The sequence below is a fragment of the Mercurialis annua genome, linkage group LG1-X (assembly GCF_937616625.2).
Source record: "Mercurialis annua linkage group LG1-X, ddMerAnnu1.2, whole genome shotgun sequence".
NCBI lineage: Eukaryota > Viridiplantae > Streptophyta > Magnoliopsida > Malpighiales > Euphorbiaceae > Mercurialis > Mercurialis annua.
In genome coordinates, this window is record NC_065570.1 from 9,358,696 (window position 1) to 9,373,574 (window position 14,879).

The 14,879-nt window shown below is 35.6% G+C and overlaps 1 long non-coding RNA gene and 1 other non-coding gene across 2 annotated transcripts; one reads left to right on the plus strand and one right to left on the minus strand.

Moving 5' to 3' along the window:
• The first annotated feature begins 4,117 nt into the window (after positions 1-4,117).
• On the plus strand, positions 4,118-4,224 carry LOC126666373 (small nucleolar RNA R71). The gene has a single exon (XR_007637876.1). It is a non-coding gene; the product is annotated as a small nucleolar RNA R71 (small nucleolar RNA).
• A 2,500-nt stretch (positions 4,225-6,724) lies between these two features.
• Positions 6,725-9,184, minus strand: LOC126659546 (uncharacterized). Its single transcript, XR_008790742.1, has 2 exons — positions 8,947-9,184; positions 6,725-7,704 (listed from the first exon to the last, which is right to left on the minus strand). It is a non-coding gene; the product is annotated as an uncharacterized LOC126659546 (long non-coding RNA).
• Positions 9,185-14,879: the final 5,695 nt, after the last annotated feature.

The window sequence follows — 14,879 nt, forward strand, 5'->3', positions numbered from 1 at the left end:
CACTCTAGGAGTCCCAAACCGATTCACTAGCCGCTTAAGAAAACTCAACACCACTTTAGCATCATTAGTGGGCAAAGCCTCCGCTTCTACCCATTTCGAAACATAATCCACACATACCAAAATGTATTGGTTTTTGAATGAAACCGGGAAAGGCCCCATGAAATCTATACCCCATACATCAAATATTTCCACTTCTTGAACCGAAGTCAAAGGCATCTCATCTCTTTTCGAGATGTTGCCTACACGTTGGCACCGATCACAATGGCCAACAAACTCTTTGGCATCACGAAACAAAGTTGGCCAAAAGAACCCGCTCTCAAGCACTCTAGCGGCGGTTCTAGCCGAACCATAATGTCCGGTCTCATGACATGAACTCAAAATGGGCATCATTTCTCCCAAGGACACACATCGTCTCAACATTCCATCACCACATATTTTAAACAAGAAAGGTTCGTCCCACAAGTACCTTTTAACATCGGATAAGAACTTCTTCCTTTTGTGGGATGTCAAGTCCGGAGGCATGACTCCCGATGAGAGGTAATTTGCAAAATCGGCATACCATGGTGTCTCCACTTCCCGAATCATCATAAGCGTTTCGTCCGGAAACCGCTCATTAATCTCCTCACCAATAGGAATTGGTTCCGGATTCTCAAATCTCGAAAGGTGATCCGCCACCACATTCTCCGTACCCTTCTTATCTCGGATTTCTACATCGAACTCTTGCATGAGAAGAATCCACCGAATAAGCCTAGGCTTTGCATCTTGCTTAGTGAATAGATACCGTAAAGCGGCATGATCGGTGTATATGATGCATTTCGACCCAAGCAAGTATTGTCTAAACTTATCGAGAGCAAAGACAACCGCCAACATCTCCTTTTCGGTAGTGGTATAGTTGAGTTGTGCTCCCGCCATAGTTCTACTAGCGTAATAGATCACATGCACCCGCTTGTCCTTTCTTTGCCCCAACACGCAACCCAATGCTTGGTCACTAGCATCACACATTAGCTCAAAAGGCAAACTCCAATCCGGAGATGAAATAATGGGAGCGGTCACAAGTGCCGACTTTAGCTTCTCAAAAGCATCTTGACAATCCCTTGTGAAGTCAAACGACGCATCTTTTACTAGCAAACTTGTCAAAGGTCGAGCAATCGACGAAAAATCTTTAATGAAGCGCCGGTAAAAACCCGCGTGGCCCAAAAATGCCCGAACTCCTTTGACCGTAGTTGGAGCGACTAATTTTTCAATAACCGCCGTTTTTGCCCTATCCACTTCAATTCCCGCCTCCGATATCCTATGCCCGAGTACAATGCCTTCATCCACCATGAAGTGGCACTTTTCCCAATTTAGCACTAAATTTGTCTCCACACATCGTGCTAAAACCCGCCTTAAATTCGCTAAACAACCATCGAACGAATCACCAAACACGGAGAAGTCATCCATGAACACCTCCATAATATCTTCAATCATATCGTTGAAGATTGAGGTCATACACCTTTGAAATGTGGCGGGTGCGTTGCATAGTCCGAAGGGCATTCGCCGGTATGCAAAGGTACCGTAGGGGCATGTGAAGGTCGTCTTCTCTTGATCTTCCGGGAGGATTAAGATTTGATTGTAACCCGAGTACCCATCAAGGAAACAATAAAACTTGTGTCCCGCTACCCTTTCTAACATTTGATCGATAAATGGTAGCGGAAAGTGATCTTTTCGGGTTACCTCATTGAGCTTCCGATAATCGATGCATACACGCCAACCGGTTACCGTCCTCGTGGAGATTTGCTCTCCTTTTTCACTCTCCACCATCGTCATACTGCCCTTTTTAGGAACACATTGAATGGGACTAACCCACTCACTATCCGAAATCGGGTAGATTATTCCGGCGTCGAGGAGCTTGACGATCTCTTTGTGCACTACCTCCTTCATATTCGGATTCAATCTTCGTTGCCTTTGAGCCGACTTCTTTGACTCGTCTTCGAGATTAATCTTATGCATCACAATTTGAGGACTTATTCCTCGAATGTCTGAGATTTGCCAACCCATTGCTAACATGTGCTCTTTCACCACTTGCACAACCTTCCTTTCTTGATCCTTAGAGAGCTTGTTCGAGATGATTATCGGCAAGGTTTCATTCTCCCCAACAAAAGTATACCGAAGGTGTGGCGGAAGCGGCTTCATTTCAACTTTCGGGGGCAACTCCGAAGATGGTGGAGTCACACCATTGCTCTTATCTAAACTTTCCGGCTTCGGTTCATCCTCTCTAGTATACTCATCATCCCCCGACTCGGAATGAAACGAAACTTGAGAGATTTGTTGAGGACAAATTTCTACCCTCTTTGCTTCATTCAACAATTGCACATTCTCCCGGAGTTGCTCTTCCACAATCTCATCAATCACATCAATTCTCATGCAATCCTCCTCCTCGATGGCATTCCGCATCACTCTCTTCATATCAAATTCCACACTTTCCTCATCAATTCTCAAGGTGAGCTTGCCGGCATGAACATCAATGAGAGCACGCCCGGTGTTCATAAAAGGGCGACCAAGAATCATAGGACATTCTTTATCTACCGCATAGTCTAGGATCACAAAATCCACCGGAAAGATGAATTTATCCACTTTAACGAGCACGTCTTCCACTATCCCATACGGCTTTTTGAGAGAGTGATCGGCAAGTTGCAATACCATCGAGGTGCGCTTTACCGGTTGATCACCAAACAAAGACCTAAAAAGAAACAATGGCATCAAGTTAATACTTGCCCCAAGATCACACAAGCAATTTATAGCATTCATATTTCCTATAGTGCAAGGTATAGAAAAACTCCCTGGATCCTTAAGCTTTATTGGTAAGTTGCTTTGGATTATGGAACTACAATGCTCCGTGAGCGGTATTGTCCCATCTTGCTCCCAACTACGCTTGTTCATAATTATGTCTTTCAAGAACTTTGCATATTGGGGCATCTCCCGAAGTGCATCCGCCAAGCTTAGCTTGATTTGCAATTTCTTGAAAATCTCAAGGAACTTGTGAAATTTCTCGTTCCCTTGAGCTTTCCTTAACCGGCTTGGGAATGGAACCGGTGGCACAAACGGTGGCGGCGGCGGTGGCCTCACATAGGGCTCTTCAACCTCGATAACCACTTCCTCACATTCCTTTGGTAGTTCTTGGCTTGAGCTTGCTACATCAACAACCACTTGAGGCTCATCCTCCTCAACAACATGCTTCTTCCCATGGGCTTTCTCAAGGTTTCTCCCGCTTCGGAGCTCTACCGCCTTAACTTGCTCTCTAGGGTTGTTTTCCGTAGTGGATGGCAATCCCCCTTGTTGTCTTCCTTGAAGCGAAATCGCCATTTGAGAAATTTGAGTTTCCAAATGATGGATAGTAGAAGCTTGATTCTTCTCCCTTTGCTCCATTTTCTCTAGCTTCTCTAGCACCTTGGAAAGCACATTTCCCTCATCCGTATTCTTTTGTTGTTGGAATCCCGGAGGGTGTTGAGGTCTACCACCATAGTTGTTTCCTTGCCCTTGATGGTTAGGATAAGGGCCTTGATAAGGACCTTGTTGTTGGGGCCTATTTCCTCCTTGGAAACTAGGACCCGCTTGTTGATTTGCTTGCACATTGCCTTGGCCCTCTTGATTCCTCCATCCGAAGTTAGGATGGTTTCTCCACCCCGGATTATAGGTGTTCGAGTAAGGATCATTCCCTTGGCGTTGACCTCCCACATAATTCACTTGTTCGCTCCAAGTTTGACCCGTGGCATAGCACTCATTACTTCCATGATTGAAATCTCCACAATGCTCACAACCTACTTGAACATATGCAACCGGAGCATTCCGTGGACCCACTTGCTTCTTCAAGGCATCAACTTGACTTTGTAAAGAGGCATTCATGGCTTTCATCGCTTCAAACTCCTTGGATTGGTCAAGTGTCATTAATGCCTTTTGAGCCGGTGGTCTTCTCCTTTCCGAGGACCAAGTGCTACTCACCATAGCCAATTTTTCAATCAACTCATTAGCCTCATCAAGCGTCTTTTGCATCAAAGAACCTCCCGCGGCCGAATCAATGGTAGATCTTGTGATTTCACCCAAACCATTATAAAATATTTGAAGCACATGTTCCCTTACAAGCCGATGATGAGGTACGTGCCTTTGGAGATCCTTGAACCTCTCCCAAGTTTCATAGAGAGACTCTCCCTCATATTGGTAATAATCAATGATGTCCTTTGTCAACTTCGCGGTTCTCCCCATTGGAAAGTACTTGTGAAGGAAAGCTTGAGCAAGATCCCGCCAATTGTGGATAGATGCATTAGGAAGTGATCGAAGCCACAAGCTAGCCTTGTCTCTTAGTGAGAACGGAAACATTCGAAGCTTGATTTGATCGGAGGTGACATTATGGAGCTTGAATGTGTCCAACACTCCCAAGAACTTGGCTATGTGTTCATTCGGATCCTCACTTGGTAACCCAAAGAATTGGCACCGATTCTCTAGGAGTTGAATCGTGCTAGGCTTGATCTCAAAAGTAGCCGCGGTGACCGGCCTTGCAAAGCACCCATAGGTAGCATTATCCACATCCGGGAGGAAGAAATCCCCCAAAGTTTGTCTTTGTGCTTGATGGCCTTGAACTTGAGGGTGATTGTCCCCTTGTTGCTCTTCCTCATAGTTATCATCCCCACGTTCCATGATAACGGGTATACGATTTTCCTTTCTCACACTTCTTTCAAATCTCCCGAGGTTGTCTTGAAACGGTTCTAGTGGAAGATTGGCCCTTCGTGTATTGTGCATACACTATAGTTGATCTCCTACACAAACAACAACAAGCAAACCACGCGTAAATCCGGAAAGAAGCAAAAAACAACAAAAGTGATTAAAAAAAAAGAAAATAAAGCTAACTCGACCGAACAATAACTAATTTCAATCAATCAATAAACACTCGTCACTCCCCGGCAACGGCGCCAAAAACTTGTTGAGCAAAAAGCACAACTTGTAATAATCCGGAAGTCGGAATCGATCCCACGAGGAGTGAATCTAGAGCGATTGATGAGAATGAATTTTAGTTGCGATTCAATTCGTTTAGCGAAACTCGAATGGTGAAGTTCAAATAAGATTAACACTAAATAGGCACTAAACAATTAAACTAACAATTCAAGTAACTAAAATAAGAACAAGTTTAATCAATAAGTAAAAGATGTCTAGGGGTTGAAATCATTCCTAGGTCATGCATACATGGTAATGGATAAATTGGTATAAAGCAAGGGCCGAGTTGTGCCTAGCGCACCGTTCCCGCTCTCTCGAGCCTCTAAGAACGACAAAATCAATCATCAAGTAATCAATTAATGCCTAACTCACTCTCGTGATACTAAACAAAACCAATTACCCAACATCAATTAATCAACAAACTCAAGGTCACCTAAATCCTAATCCACTCTCGTGGTATTACAATCTAGGCTTATAATTCCAAAGTCTATTCACCTAACCATTTCTCAATGAGTCAAGCAAACACTAAATCATGCATTAGATAGCTAGGCTAACACAAGCATTAGGAACTAGAATTAGAACAAGCATTTAACCAATCACCATACCATTTAACATAACAAGAAGGAAATCATCTCAACCCCCAAACATGGGGGATTAGTTACACATTTCAAGAGCTAAATCAACAAAATGATAAATGGAAGACATGGGTAAAGAGTACTTACAATAAGATGAAAAACCCACAAATAATAATTGTAATAGAAAATAAAACTTGTTCATTCAATGAAGCTTCAAAGATCTCAACAATGGAGGAAAATAAAAATCTGGAAATTCTATTGAAGAAGAAGACTAAAATTAGGAGAAGATTCAAAAGTACAATAATAGAATAAAGTCTAGCAAAATCTTCTATACCTAAAATAGAGATAAGGCCCCTTATATAGTACCAACAAAAGAAGGAAAAAGACAAACATTCATTTACACATGTGTTGGGCCCAAAATAGCAAATAAATAAAGCCTTGTTGCATCTTGAACTAAGATTTCCCCATTCCAGCAAGCCCAAGCTCGAATAGAACTCCTTGGGCTAAATGAGAAGCCCGATTCGAGCTGCCATTTTCTGCTCCAAATCTCGATCTTCAAACCTTCGTAACTCGGTGTAGAACTGTCCGATTAAGTCGATTTTTGAACCGTTGGAAAGCTCAGGACGTCTACTTTAACTTTCATGAAGATCACGAGTTCATTTGAGGCTTCTAGCTAGTCCAAATTGGTCAATTAGTGCCCCGGGGTCAGCTTTTCAGATTTGCAAATGAGCTTCCGCATCGCTTTTGTCGTCTTTTCCAACTTTTGCACCAAAATGCTTCCGCAATGCTCCTAAGTACCTGAAATACTAAAACACGTAATAAGGCATACGAAATACCATAAAACCGTGATAAAACGTTAATAAAGCATGCGGAAACGACGCTAAAGATAGGAGTAAAAATACTCCTATCAAAAACGTTCTTATAAAAATTACCATTTAAAACATGCACATAATTTTCTCTTTAATTATTGCATTTTATTTTCAAAACCATTTCTCTATGGTTTATCATGCATCTCATGTGCATACCATTTTACTATGGTAATTACTGCATTTCACTATGCAGGCCATTTCTCTAATGGACTTAACTGCATTTCACTATGCAGATGCGTTCGTCGCATTTTATTCAAGTGCAGTCGCTCGGACTTCGCACAACATTCACACATTACATATTATCAGAGTTTAAGCGTTATAATAAAATATAAAGCATAAATAAGTCCAACGACTACTAAGGTATCACCGTTCATTATTCTAGCTACTGCAACTCTAGACACATAAAGGAAAGTCATTCTCACTTTATTCAAGCCAGGGATTTCCGGAACAAGAAATTGGAAATCCACACCTCAAACTACTCGCCTGTAAAAATATTAAATTCAACGGGGTCAGTTATAAAAACTGGTGAATGCGTACAACATGTACTAATAAACATTAATATGAAAGCAATGCATTCCAGATTACCGATTCATATGAAACCCTAAACCATGATTCATGTTCCTATATGCTTTCAACACAGGAAACATAAATATTCCATTTTTTTTTTCATTCCATTCGGGTTAACCTTTTATTTTTTTTTGGCCGTATTTATTTTCTCTTTTTGTACTTTTAGCCAGTTAAATCCGATTACTCTTATTTTACGTATTTGAAAGTCCCAGACTCTTCTTACAATACAACGGATTTCGGCAGTACATAAATATTGTCGCCAATTTCACTTTTTTTAATAAAAGGTTCAACCTCTCAGATCTCGGCAATTTGCTGACTGCCTTTGGTCGTCTATATTCCGTTGCCTCTGAAGATCTGTTTCCATATGTCTAGGCCGTCGCCTGACTTCCAGACCGTCGTCCAGATTTCCACATACCGTTTTCACATGCAACACATTCTAAATGCAATACCGGTGATCACACAGCACTATTGCCGCCCAATAGTAAGCATGTTTCAATGAATCTAAATCGGTTTCAAAACTATGTATAATAGTTCATGCGATTTAAATTCAAAATAAAATAAAGCATTTGCAAATCATGTAAAGCAGTTCGCAATATTTTTAATACTAATATTTAGCAGTATAAGTTGTAAACACACTCACAGTACTCGCTTATTCCAAATATAAAAATATCACCCGTCGAATATTCAAAACCTTTGCTCGCCGGTTTCCGCGACAAAACTCGCTGTATCTAATTTAGAGATTAAACATTAATAAATGTAATAACTCTAAATTCTAGGATATACTCTAGACCGACTCAACCAAATAAACCACATAATCACAAACCAAATTTGATTCCGACTATCTATTTCCGCGTCATCGTATTTCTATACGATACACCACATAGTTTATTTAATTCCATAAATAAACATAGAATTATAACTTCATATAATTCTAACACACATTCAATTCACATAATTTTCTAAAAATACACTTTTAGAAAATCTCAACAAACATACCACAATTCACAAATAACCAAAAATATTTTTCCGTAAAATATTTTTGACCCGGGGCTCGGCCCCCCTTATTTTCTGCCAAAAACATTTCGGCACTAACTGCTGCCAACTGAGTTTAGGACTGAGCCAACATGCTCTATCCCCTCTACTCATACTTCGGTCACCGTATTCCGGTGGTTTTGGCCGGAAAACTCGAAAACGCTAAAAACGCTTAAAAATTCATTTTAAGCCATTTTAACACCAAAATTCACCAAAATTATTTTTGAACAGATTTTTAATCTCATCTTTTTAAAAAACAGCAGCCCATAATTTTTAAAATAATATTTTCCATTATTTTAACCATTAAAACCGAAATATCAATTAATAATCAAAACCGATTATTAATCCGTCAAAACACTACACAAAAATCATTTGAACTCCACAAATAATTATCAAACATATTTCATAAATTTTTCATAAATATTTTCTGCCCAGAATTTAAAAATGACACAAATACCCTTTTTAAACAATTTTAGCCGAATAGAGTTATTAAAATCAAAACCCGATTATTAAACCGCTAAAAATTCACCATTATACATTTAATTAACATCAACCATAAATATAACTCATCCATAAATAAAATTATTTCCAGAAATTAAAAATCTCTTTATTTACCATTTTTAAGCTATTTTTAAGCTTTAAAACAATTAAAAATCGAAACCCAACTAATTAAATTAACACCCGAATTAATTAACATTTTTAATCCACAAAAATTTCACTTTAAAGCATATATAAATATCATCATTTAGATCAGCCCAAAAATTTAAATAAATAATTTAATTTTCACGGAAAAGTTATTTAAAACCGAAACCCATATAAACAATTACTAAAACTAGTTAATTATCCATCAAACATCACATTTAAACCATCCTATGCATGTTTCTAACACTTAACCAACATCAGCAACTAAAAGTAAGGTTTTGAGCTTGAAATTATACCTCAAACGAACATGCAAATACACCTTAACGATCTACACAATATTCCCGTCAATTTTCGTGAAGAAAGTTTTGAGAGAAAATGAAAGTATAAAGCTTGGTGTTTGTGGTTATGGTGTATTCGGCACCCACAAAAATGGAGAAGACAATTGAAGACTTGGGCACCAAGTTTAAGTAGAGGAAATATCTAGATATTGAATCATGTTTCAATTATTTACAAGTTTGCCATTATGGCATTCTTGTAAATAATTCGAACTCTAGGGGCAAAATAAATTTAACTTTCTCAAATACTCAAAAACATTAAAACATAACATATGGGCTGGATTAAAATATTTTTGGACCTTTAAAAATATTTAAAATAATTATTTTGACGGTTTTTAGTGAAAATCGCAAAATTCACTTTTAACACGTAAAATTGCCAAAAAATCACATTCAAGGCAAACACACAACAAATCACATTTTCACACTTATAAATTCATCACGTGAATTTATTCACTATTTTCGAGGTCCTAATTAATTAAAATTGGACACTAGCTAAAATAAACACTAATAATTCTACGGGGTATTACAAAAATAAAGAATTTGGAGTAAAATTAGAAGTTGGCATGTCCTCTCCAAGGCTAGCACAGTCATGCCAAATCATCATACATGTCCAGAACAAATGGTGCGACGGCGGCACGATAAAGGGGCGCGGTCGTGCCAATAAAAAAATACTTGGCGCGGACGCGCCAAGCTTGCCAACCCTAAAAAAAACGCTTGGCACGGTTGTGCCACTCCAATTTCTCGCACAATGAAATTATACTTTTGTTCAAACAAAATTTGACTCAAAATCTTAGAAGACCCTGCTATTTTTACTAAATTCATGGAGCTCGAAATTATACTTAACCCTAAAGCTCAATTGGTATAAATAAAAAAAAAGCATCTTGTGAAGGGTTCACCATTCTTAGATTAGCCATAAACCTTAGTTTTGACTTTGATTTAATGTTTTTCATATCCATAATTCTGAGTTTGCTCATTAAGATTGAAGGCGGAGTCGAGGAACAAAGATGACGACAATTTATAATGGATTGATTATTAGTTTGTAACTTTTAACTATGAACTCCCTTTTTATTATTGTTGGTTTTTCTATGAACATGAGTAGCTAATCCCAACATCGAGAGTTATTAACTTGAATTATGCTTATTTAATTGTATTAAATTTATGGGTTATTATTAAAATTGTGCATTGATTATTGTTCTTAATGCTTCAATTTATTTGGCAATGTATTCATTGCCATGTGTTTTGATTTTAACTTGAGAGATCTAATTTGAAATAGACCAATAAATCAATAATGTAGGAGTTAATTATGCGAGAGAGAATTAATAACCTTAGGGTCCTCTTAATAAATGTCAATTGATTAATTAATTAGGTTTATAATTATGCTAAAGAGTGATTTATTTGCCTAATAATTATTTTAATTGGATTTTTGCCTGTAACAACTCGAGAAAACGGCACATGTGGTTTCGAATAGCCAGAATCGTAATTTGACAACCAAATCCATAACCAAATTGATTGATAGTATACGGATAGTTTGTAATCCATGATCTCCCATTATAAGTTTAGTTCACATTTAATTCAACTTTATTTAATTATTGTTTTATTTAGTTTAATTTCTCTTTTTCAATTGTTTTATCTACTAAACAGACTGGAATATCTTAATTGGATATATTTAGATCGCTTTTCCTATGAGTACGATATCTGAACTCCATAATCTGTATTACGAGTTGACATTGTACGCTTGCAGTATTTTACTAACAATAGTACGCATTGCTACGATATCATGGGCTTCGAGGTCCAACTGTCGGCCCAAAAATTTCTAGAAGCATTTTCTGCTTCGTTCGGGTTCGGAATCGACTTTAATTTGGACTAGTGAGCTTGTGTTGACTAGATGAACAAATTCCGTGTTCTGAACAGATCTTAAATCTTGTTGTATCGACAGACAAATGATAGAAAACCATCCAATACTCTAGAAAGAGCTTTATGGCAACTTCGGTCTGATTTAATTTAAAAATTGGAGTCTGCACCTAATTTAGCTAGAAAATACATTTTTTTACCTCATACACCTATGAATGAGATTATCGTGCATCGAATCAAAAGATTCGGGTTCGTGAACACAACCTAACTTTTAACTTGACTTATTAATTTTATCGATTTAACAGACATATTATAAAAGGACGATTAAATTCTTACTTTATTATAATTGTGTTTTACTGATGTGAGCAATATATAAATTTACCAATAACCCATGGCTCAAGTTGTTAGGAGTGAGATCCAAGATTTTAAGGTCTTGAGTTCGAGTCGCATCATGGCCAAAAAAAGAATAAAAATTATGGAAAAATAAAGATGGAGACTATACTCAACAAGAAGGAAGACAAAGTCGAAAGCATCATCGTCCAACCATAGACGACATGGTGATTAAGCGATCCACATATGCCAATGACGAGATAATGGTTGTTTGTGAATATTAGTTGTAAATAATTAGTAACATATTTATATAATCCATAGCAGGGATAAAAAAAACAATATATAAATTTATTTTTCAAAATGAAACATAATGCATTTCTCAATAAGTGTAACGGTGTACATAATTTTTTCTGTTTATTTTACATTGTCAATGTTTTTATAGTCTTTAAATTATTTGTTTTATTTATGTTTTAGTAGATCAAATGTTGAATTTAATTTAATATTTTTACTTATAATTTACTTCGATATGTTCCACTTTTATCTTAATGGTTTAATTTTGATTAAAAAAACAATATATGAGCTGACATTAGACTAATATCATTTTAAACTTTAAAATCAATTAATAGTTAAAGATGTTGAAAACAAATCAACAAGGGATAATGCTCCAATAAAACAAGAAATGGCCTTAGACCTTAAATCTTTGCACCATTAATATACATAAAAAGTACAAGTGAGTTAAAATTGTGCTTTTTTTTTGTATACTAAGATTGCAAAAGCCATTGATATTGGATCTTTTACCTATAGATTGCTTTGTGAGATGTGTAAAATAATACAAATTGGAGGACTTGGTGCGATCTTACTTCACTCAAAAAATTAATTTAATGTGTCCTTTTGGGTGGTTGATTTTATCCACTAGGTGACGTTGAATATTAGTGGTCATCTAGAATTTATTCACCAAATGGCACTATAAGGGGATCTATATAGTATTTAAAAACCAAAAGGAAAATTTGAAATTTGATTAGCATTTGTCATGGTTCAAATAAAATTTGATTTACAATAGTACAAAGTTTGGTCCACTTTTGAGTTGGCATTCTGCTCAAGATTTTATTTGGCAAAGCAGAACTTTCCATTTGGATCCCCTTATTTATTTCATGCTCCAAACAAGCTTGCATTTATTAACTTTTTACAGATTTAAATATATTTAAAATTTTAGATTATACTCTTGTTGTCCCACATTAATTGGAGTTGAGCATTTGATCGGTTTGATTAAAATAAAACTGAATTAATTGATCGTCTGAATATAAAAATTAAACAGATCAAATATGACCCTCTAGCCAAAATTGAAACCAGACCAGCCTTATAAAAAGTAAAAAAAATTCAAAACTGAATCCAACTAAATATATCCGTGATTTGGAAATTGTAAACCTAAATCATATTTTAAAACTCAAAATTGAACCAACAAAAAATCATCGGCGCGTCAGTTAAATAGGTCAATCGGATATTTTACTCATCCCTAATATTAGTAAATAGTTTAAAATATAAATATGTATAATGAGTTAATTTATCAAAAATATCATACTTATTCTTATTTAATAAATAAGTATTATCTGTTTTCTATTTAAACACTTTACTACAATCAATAAAAATATACATGATATATTTATTAAGTTAAAAAGGAGTGCTTTTAATTTGAAATAAAAAAAAAATTAAGTAATGCTTTATAATTTAACACGAATGGAGTATTTTTTTTATTTTTAATATAAAATTAATAAATTTTACATAATTCTTTACTTCTTTTATAATTTAAATTTGAATCATTGGTTGAAAATTCGATGAAATGGAGAAGAAAAATGTTGACATTATTTGATATCTCAAAAATATTAAAGTTAAAAATAAAAAATTAGTTGATTAAATAAAATTTAACTTTATTAAATAAATTTTATTTATATTAAATTAACCTATTTCAGTTTATTAAAAATTTAAAGATAATTTTGTTTATCAAACTAGAAAATAGAATAAATATTATTGTAACATCATTTCTTTCATTATGAATTTCTGCCCTATAAATAGTAGCATGAAATGATTATTTTGATAATTAGAAAGTGGGGGAGTGTTTGTGGAAAAATCTATTACACGATCTAGCAGATTGTTGTCTAATATTTATACTGTTTGAACTATAGTTTAATGATGGCATGAAATGATTTTTTTTTAAAGATAAATATGAAATGATTTTTTTGTTCCTATAACGGGAAGAAACGTTAATAAAATGGTATGGTAATGATTATTATTAGGTGGAAGTGGCCCTTTATGTTTTGTTTAATGGGTCGATGCGTTAAAATTTAGGCCAAAGATACAAAAAAACCCCTCAATTTATTTGGAAAGTATAAGATAGTCCTTAAACTTTTTTTTGGTCCAAAACGATCCTTTTATTTTTTTTTTCAAACAAAAAACCCCTTCTGTGCAAAATTTCTGTTAAATAATGGCGTGGCATATAAGAAAATAGTTTAAAAACATCCTTAATGTTTAAAAGACTTACCAATTTTATACTTATAAATTTTTTTAATCATTTTCACCCTCTTCTTCATTTAAAAACATATAATTAATTAAAATTATAAATTAAAACTCAATTAAACCTATCAAAAACTAAATAAACACTTCAAACCCCAGTTAAAATTAATCAAAGTCTAATTAGTCAGTGATTTCCGGCAGCCGCCACTCACCGACCGCCGGAATTTTCTTTCCGGCGATCAATTTTTTGTCCGGCGGCGGTGTTCATCCTCCTCATCCACTCTTTCCATAGACACAGAGCTATAAATTAAAGAACTAAGATTTGAACAACAAAGAAGCAATCTTTCACAGAAATTAAACCTAAACGAAACTCCTCAATTGCAGCCACTTTGAAACCTTTCAAATCCAAAATAAACGAATAAAAACTGAAAACCCTCATCAAAATAAAAAATGAAAACCCTCATCAACATATTGAAAAAGGCTTGTCCTTGATTTTGAAAGAAAATCAAATCAGAGAGCCATAGCTTCAACCATTTGATTCTTGGCAATGATTGAAACTTTCTCCATGGCTGAACATTTCAAAGAAAAAACAATTTTAATAAATTAAATTGTCCTGGAGTAACTGGAATTTGGGATAGAAAGGAAAGGAAACAAAAAAATTAAGAAAATTAAACAACTGTTCAACTTACTCCCTTTAGGGATGAACCTTTACTGTTCGTGGCAGTGTGGGCGAGGCGGCGGTGGCGGGTGGAGCGGTGACGGATGAAGCGGCGGCCCGGAAATCAGTGGGTGAATGGATGGTTAGGATAGGTCATCTTTTATTGTGTTTGGTTTAATTTGATTTGGTTTTAATTATTGATGTTTAAATTAAGAAGATGGTGAAAATGATTAAAACAATTTAAAAATATAAAATTGGTAAATATTTTAAACATTGAGGATGTTTTTGAATTTTTTTCCTATGCGCCATGTCATCATTTAACGGAGATTTTGGACGGAAGGGTTTTTTTGTTCGGAAAAAAAAAATTAAAGGGTCGTTTTGAACCACAAAAAAGTTTAAGGATTGTCTTGTATTTTCTGAATAAGTTGAGGGGTTTTTTTATACCTTCGGCCTAAAATTTATGTTCCTTACTTTTGGTCTCAATGAGATAATGTACAATTTCATGCAACAACCATTTAATAATAATAAAAAAGTAAATAAAAATGTA